The sequence below is a fragment of the Elaeis guineensis genome, chromosome 3, assembly GCF_000442705.2.
Source record: "Elaeis guineensis isolate ETL-2024a chromosome 3, EG11, whole genome shotgun sequence".
NCBI lineage: Eukaryota > Viridiplantae > Streptophyta > Magnoliopsida > Arecales > Arecaceae > Elaeis > Elaeis guineensis.
Window position 1 is genome coordinate 9,307,384 of NC_025995.2, and position 8,593 is coordinate 9,315,976.

Genomic DNA, 8,593 nt, shown 5'->3' on the forward strand with positions numbered 1-8,593 from the left:
AAATAATAGGCTACTAGGATTCGGACTTTACTGGATGCATCGATAATAGAAAGTCTACCACCGATATATTTTTCTACTTATAGGAGGTGCTATATTATGCATGAATATAAAATAAGATTTTATTCACTACATTCACTATGAAAGCAGCGTATGTAACATATATGAGACTTGCTCACAAGCTATATGATTACAAAATTTTATCACAAGATTTGAAGTTGTTGACTATATTAGCAGATGGATAAAGATATACTATGATAATGGTTCTTCAGTAAAATTCTTTTATAGTACGAAGAGTATAAGTATTAGCATATATATTAATATTAAATACTTAGCTCTTTGTGAGAGAATAAAGGATATAGTATATGTGGAATATATTAATAAAGAGCTGATAATTATAGATTCACTGACTAAAAGATATTACTGGGATTTTGAAAGATCATGTGGATCATATAGGATATAGCTCATTTTATGATATGTATTGGATATTATATATAAAGTCATCACATTGAGTTTTATAATAAAATTTAGTTTATTTTATTTTATGTTGATCAGCTGTTTACAATATGATATAAAGATGATGAAGGAATAGACATAAAGTTTCATCTATTTATTAAGTAAAATCTCACATAAATAACTTGATTATGAGATGTCATTAGTATTGTGATGCATGGAAGATCGTATGTTGCTCAATAACATATTTGTCATCATTATTCATACTGTTGATTATTTAATAATAAGCATGCAGTGTATATCTTACAGAGTAATTAAGTATTTTTAACATGGATACACATCAGTTTTTCAATTATCAAATCTAAAATAAAATTTTATTAAAGATTTTTAAAATATTTTAAAATTAAAATGAAGATGATTATGTTAGATTGGGCCAAGTGAGGGAATATTGAAATTTATTCAATTAAGTCCCATCCGGATGTAGTCCATACTAATATGCATCGAGATTTATTTTAATTGATTTAATTGACTAAAGATAAGTCCTCAATAAACTAATAAGGATATATTTGATGATTATTGTGATAAAATTAATTCTCTGATGAAATCTTGGTGGATAATGTTAATCTTCTAATTCTATAAATAATTTAGATATTATTTTTAATGGATGAGGCACAATTTTTGTGAACTTGATTTTTAACTTATTTTCTGCAGATTGATTTGAGAGGCTGATGGAAAAAATCTACGGTGATTTTATTTTTATATAAATTTTATTATTCCATAAAATTCTGACACCCACATCGTTTAACATGGGCTTGGCGACCCCATCCATGGCTCCGATCGAGATGTCCGTGGAAGTAAAAGGCGAGAGCTTTGGGAACATTTGTTTTGTTCATAGGGAGAAGACCGAAGGGAGGAAGCCCTGAGTGGGCCTCATGGAGGCATAATCTTTTTTTTTTGTCCACCACCCCATACGTCAACCATGGCTAGCATTTAATAGAAAGCACGTTGATGTAAAGGATTTTTAGGGTCTTTGTCCATATCTGACGAGAATGAGTCAACCCAATAGTTTCTCCTCCCGCCCTTGCACCGTCTTCTTCCAGTCCTTCTTCTTCGCCACGAGCTCGTCGATCAGGCCGCAGAGATCACGGTGGGCCGACCCGCCCTCCACAACCGCTGCCCTCGCCATCGCTGCGTACTCCTTGGCCCGCCGCCTCGCGCTCTCCCCGTTGGCGCCTGGCTCCATGAATCCGGACACCGCCCTCCCGATCGCCTCCCCAGGCAGCACCACCTTCTCCTCCGCCAGCGTGCTCCGGAACCCGTCCCAGACCCTCTTCCCTACCCCCATCACCTCCACCACCAGACGCTTGTTGATGAACTGCTCGAAGACCAGCGGCCATGTCAGCATCGGCACACCGGCGGCCGCCGCCTCCAGCACGGAGTTCCATCCACAATGGGTCAGGAAGGCCCCCACCGCCTTGTGCTGGAGAATCGCCACCTGCGGAGCCCAGCCTCTCACCACCAGTCCCCTCTCTCCCACCCCTCTGGCATCCACTCTTCCGTCTTGGCGGCATCCTCGGTGGTTCCCCTCACCGCCCAGAGGAACGCCTCTCCCGACGCCTCCAGCCCCACCGCCATCTCCCGGAGCTGCTCCGCCGTGAAGTGGCACCAGCTCCCGAAGCAAACGAACACCACCGACCCCTCTTCCTTGGTGTCCAGCCACTTGAGGCACCGGTTCCCGCCCTCCGCCCCCGTCCCCCCGCCGCCCCGCTCCGCGGCGCCCTCCCGGTATGACAGCGCGACGGGACCCACGAACCATGCCCGCTTGCAGTCCACCTTCCGGAAGTGGTCGCAATACTCGGGCTCAAGCTCGTGGAAGGTGTTCACCACCATGCCGTAGCTTTCCATCTGCAACTCCTTCAACCGGTCCCACTGTTCCGTGAGGGTCCGGCGACTGGAGAAACCCCGGCAGCTCCGACTTGGGGATCTTGATCGGTGGGCCCGGAAAGTCAGGGACCGCGATCGGTTCGCTTCCGTTCTCGACTTCTCGAATCTTGTATAGAATCTTGTGAAGCTTGTGGAGGAGAAGACGCCGATGACGTGGAAGATGATACGGGGGATGCCGAGGTCGGCGTCGATGGTGGTGGTCCACCCGAAGTAGATGTCGATGATGACGGCGTCGGAGCGGTGATGGCGCAGGAGCTGGTCGTGGGTGTCGATGGCCTCACCGACGCGCCAGGCCTCGGAAGGGGTTACGGTGTTGAAGTTTTCGACGCCGGGGGGCAGGCCGACGGAAGGGAATGGATAGAGGAGGAGGCGGACGGGGCGGCCGTCGGCGGCGGAGCGGTCGAGGGTGGGGCGGATGCGGGCAGCGTTGGCGGGGGTGAGGACCATGGTGGGCTCCACGCCAGGGCGAGCGGCAAAGAGGCGGGCGAGGTCGGTCATGGGGATAATGTGTCCCGAGGCGAAGAAGGGGATGAAGAAAACCCGGAGCTTGCTTGCTTCTTCCAAGGAGACACGACGAGAAAGGGAAAGCAGATGGTTTGCAAGAGAGTGCGGCGGACCTTTAATGGTTGTTAGCCGTTCACCATGGACCTTCTAATGGTTAGTTGTCTCTCGAACCAGTAATTTCCTATCAATCACGACAGCTGTGAGTCATGGACACAAAACGTATACAATGCGCAGGACAGCCGTGAATCACCGATATATATGATATATATATAGTTTAAAATAAATTATAATATTTTTTTCGAAGTATAAAATAATTACAGATTTTTAATTAATATTTATAAAAATATACAGTTAACTAATTTTTATCATGTGTAAGTGTATGACACGTAACATTCTATTAATATATTTCTGTGAAATAAATTAATGATCTTGTTAGCATCATCATTATCTAATTTATTTAAATTTTAAAATATTTTATATTTTTATTTTGATAATTTTTATTTTTTATATTAAAAATTTTTATATTTGATCAGAAGGTTATATCTATATTTTTAAAATATTGAATGATTATATAATTATTTCAAATATTAAGGGATTAGGATAATTTATTTTTTCTTTTTTTTTTTTGTTTTGAGCATGCTTACCTTGTCGAAATATGATAAAATTTACCTTCTACTCACGTATCTTTTTTAACAATGTACTCTTTCTCAAATATAATAAATATCATGAAAATCGATCATTTTAGTTGATATATGTTTGATATAAAAAAAAACTTATAAATCAAAAAATAGCTAGATTGAAAAAAATCTATTCAATTCACACAATATAAAATTGTTAGGGATTTTATTTGAATAAGAAAATAAGATATAATATAGAATATCATAATCAATTATTATTTTTTAAATAAAAATATAATTAGTTACATATATTTTTTTTTAAATCATCCATATTATTTACATAACTTGAAACGGCATCTTCATTATCAACTGTGATAATATTTATCGTATTACCATTTATCTACTTTCTTTGTATATTTCTTTTCTTCATAATTCTATCAGTGATAATACTTTTCTTTTAATTATCTTTGGCATATAAAAAAGGGAAGTGTTATCAAATATTACAATAAAATATATAAAAAATAATGATTCATAACCAACATATTGAGAAAAAATAACTCACATTAGAAGATCCTCCATTTCTATTTCCTCTAAATTCTGCAAATCCATCGTTGAAAGATACTTTAAGAATAGTGTAGCTTTGCCATCCTTCGATCAGATCATATTCATCAATATTAATTCAAAATTTATAGGTTTTCTCTGCAATCTTTCTGATCTCTAATGGAGTGCCAGGATCAATATCTTTCAATATTAAAAAAATATACAACTTTATATACCAACTAATTAATGCAACAAATAAAATATAAAATATAGGTTGCATATACATGGTTCATGCATAGTTGCTCGGCAAACTTGCCAATTGATTTATTAAGTAATCTTATATCATGGTTGTGTAAGAAAATATCATTAAAAAGAAAATTATGGTGAAAGTGTAGATAATGACAAATCATTTTCCTACCCTCAAAATATATTATTTAAAAAATTCAAACAAAAAAGAACAGCCTTTACAACTTTAAAATTTATAGATATCTGGTTTGAGCTGTTCCTAATAAGATAAATCTAAAACCTGCATTTGCCGTACATGTCAAAATGTCAAAAATGAAAAGATGGATGAGGGGTTTGCATGCAAAAGTGCAGAGCACAAGAGTGTGAACGTTAGCCATATTGCACCTCATTTTTCATTTCTTGAGATCCAATACGCATGAAGACTCTCCAATCTTTTTTTTAAAAAAAATTTAACTAATTCATTATCACTAATTCTCTTCAACTCCACTTAGAAGATAACATCCAATCTTGCAAGGGATTTTGATTTCTTTGATCCTCTTCTTCTATGACAAATCCCCTCTCTTATTATCATATCCTTGCAATATTTAGCTATCATTTGCTATTTCTTCTTGATAATAAAACAAAAAATCTTCTCAATCATCTATTCCATGATCCTAAATCATTTACTAGAGTTAGAGGATCTTTGATGGTCCACATCTATCTACACTTTGACTGCAGGTGTGATTCACAGGTTCATGATTAAACAAGTACTAGATGGCAGTTAGGTTGATATGGATTATATGGATTCGGCATCACTAAATATTAAAATATATTGTTATCTACAAATAAATACTCGGAAGCATTGAGAAGCAAGTCACCGCATGACAATGTATTAAAATATATGGTGGACGAAGTATCCTTACAGCGAACGGATGCAATGCCTCCATTTAATATGTAAATATATAGCGGCATATAATCCGTATGGTATGTGGGATGCTTTTTATTTAAAAAAGATATTTATTTTTAAAATATTATTTTATTAATTATATAATTATTTGAAAATAATATATTTTATAAATATATACAATATTTATTTTATTAATAAATTTTTTTATTGAAGTTTAATAAAAAATAGATTTATATTTTACTTATAAAAAAAATGATTTTAATATTTTTATTTTTTTATTCTGCAATCATCATGGCACAGAATCTAGAATATATGTTTTAGGATGAACGTATGTTAGTTTTGGAATTGATTTTAATGATGTCAAAAAAATTGAGTATAAATTAGAATTATTAATGATACTTGTGGGAGTGATTATAGAATTTTTATAATACTTAAAATTAATATAATTCGAGAGAATTTTATTTACTAATTTCATGTTCTCAAGTCAAAAACTTAAGTTTTGGAAATAAAAAAACTAAGTTTAGTATGAAAGAATTTGATAAAAAAAATCTAGCCTAAAAGATTTTTCAATAATTTAAATATTAAGTTTGAGAAGATAAAACTAATTTAGAATATGTTTGATAAAGAAAGTCATTTAAAATTAAAAAAAATCAATTTTGACATATATGGCATGCCTTTGAGTCAATCAAGAAAGAAGTTTCGTCGATGTATTCTTGGTTCATGAGAAAGACAGAAAAAGATAAAATTCAGATGATCTTCCTTAGCCCATTAAATTTTTATATGAGCCGGTCAAGATAGGATCAAAATTAACTCATCTATCGAGATAGCCGACTCAGTCTCAGACTCTACATGAAGATAGCAGATTAAAAATTTTAAAAATTTTCCTAAGCCGATCATGAAACAATATAGTTGAAGAAGACTGAAGCTTAGTTGATTCACAAGAATGGGATAGCTAACTCAATCTCAAAATAGAAGAATACAAAAAGCAGTAAAAATTTACAAGTTCTCTGAGTCGATCTAAAAAATCAATTAATTGATTAAGATATGAAAGTTAGCCGACTAAGATGATATTTGAGCCGACTTAGTCTTAGATAGATAGAATAGATAAAAATGAGAAAAATTTGTATCACTATAAGAAACAGGTTTTTGCAACTGAATTATTTGCTATGAAAATATTTTGTCATAAATACCTATATTTACGATGAAAAAATATTTTCGTTATGAATAATATATTATTTGCAATGAAAAATATTTTTTGACATAAATAATAGAGTATTTATGATGAAAAAAATATTTTCATCATAAATATAAATGATTTATGACTAAAAATTTTCATCATAAATAATTAATAAAAAATTAAAAATTTTAAAAAAATAAATGACAAATTATTTACAACGAAAATTTTTAGTTGCGAATAAGCTATATTTACAACGAAAATTTATTTTTCATCATAAATATTAAATTACTTCTAACGAAAAATTTTTATCGTAAATAATCAATGAAAAATTAAAAATTTTAAAAAAATAAATGACAGATTATTTGTAATAAAAATATTTCATTGTAAATAATTTTATTTGTAACATAAAATTTATTTTCATCGTAAATACTAATTTATTTACGATAAAAATTTTTCATAGTAAATAATCAATGAAAAATTAAAAAAATTTAAAAAATAAATGATAGATTATTTACAATAAATTTTTTTTCTATCGATTTTTATTCTGCTTCTCTTTCTCTGCCGACTTTTGCCTCTCTATTGTACCAACATTCTCAACCAGCCGTAAAGTCGTATTTGCAACTCTTCAAACTCTTCTTCCACTCATCCATTCATCTACTATCTTTCTCTTTTTGTACTAACTCCCAAATTTTAAAAATTTTTGGATCGTCAAGGCTTATTCGAAAAAAAAAATATCAATTCGAGTACGGCAAAAGTCGAGGAGGATGAATCGTTGATGAATGCTATATTTCTACTTAATGTCCAATTATTTATGATAAAAATTTTTGGATCAATCTAATTGGCTTGATTCAGATTGGATCACGGGTCAATCCGGCTCATTTATACTTCGAAGATCGCGAGCATCGAATGAATGCATCCCATATACATCAAACATCGTGCATACCACTTCATATGGAACAATCCAAAAATTATTAAAATTTTTTTACTCTCTACATCATATCAGAATTTTCATCATCTCTATTCATAATTATAATATAGGACGTGCATTACGCCTGTTGATATTGACGGTCGACCTGCAGTGCCGTGTGCCCACCGCAGGAATCCATGCTCCATTTTCATGAATCCTTGAGGCGTCGATTACCCGCTGCTACGAACAAAAGGTAGCGAAGAGAAATCCCGATGTGGTGAGAGTATGAGGCGATTTGTCCCCCTGGTGTGGAATAGAACAAAAGGTAGTGGGGACTGAGGAAGAATAAGTAGCGTCATGGACGTGGAAAAGAACTGAGGCGTCCTCGTTGCATGTGCCTTATTCTACAGCCTGGCTTTAGAAGAGAGGAGGCAGGGCATGTGAGTCTTGTAATTTTATTTACTAATATATATATATATATATATATATATATAGTTCATTTATCTCCCTCTCCAAAAATTTCTCTCTCTTCAAATATATCTGCTTTTCATATTGTTTTCTTCTCACAGCTCTCCATTGCAGAATTTCTTGTATTTGGTGTTTTTCCTATTATCATGAGCTGGCCGATTTTTGAATTATGACTTTTAATTTTTTTTTTTTAAATTCTTTATATGGTTGAAGATGGGAGAACAGAAAGATCTAGTTTAGAAATATAATATGAGCTTAAAAATAACCATCAATATCAATTTGGCCATTTCTACCAAAATAATGTCAGTTTGGCCATATATCGGTTTGGCATGCTGCTTTCTTTTGTTCGGCCTATTGGAGTCAGAGAGGTTATATATTGAGGATAATTCCTCTTTCAATACCCATCTTCTTGTAGAAGAAGTACTCTTCTTGGCTCTTGTCAACTTTTGACTTCTTATTCTGACTGAGCTTTGAAGCCCCAGCATGCTGCACCTTTTTCTTATTTTTTTTTCTTTCCTTTCTAAAAAAGCAATGCCTATAAGAAGAACCACCTGCCATATTCATCGGCTCTTTTTGAAGCTGGTTATCCTTCTCGAAGGTCTGCAATAATCCTACAAGCCATGGTAGTTTACTGCAGGCTTAGTCATTCTGTAATGACGAAGAAAGGATAGATAGGACTTGGATAAAGAATTTAGGATCGCATCCTTTCCTAGCTACTCATGCAAGAAAAATCTGAGTTCGCTCAGATGCTCGATCATGTACAATACATGATCAATGATTGACGCCTCTTCTCTCATCCATGATTGAAGATAGCACAAGATGTTTTGTGCCTCTTAATGTCATCAGGAGTATCA

The 8,593-nt window shown here is 34.5% G+C and overlaps 1 pseudogene; it reads right to left on the reverse strand.

The window, feature by feature from the left end:
* Window positions 1–1,504: 1,504 nt before the first annotated feature.
* Window positions 1,505–7,630, reverse strand: LOC105042363 (probable UDP-glucosyl transferase 73B6; annotated as a pseudogene).
* Window positions 7,631–8,593: the final 963 nt, after the last annotated feature.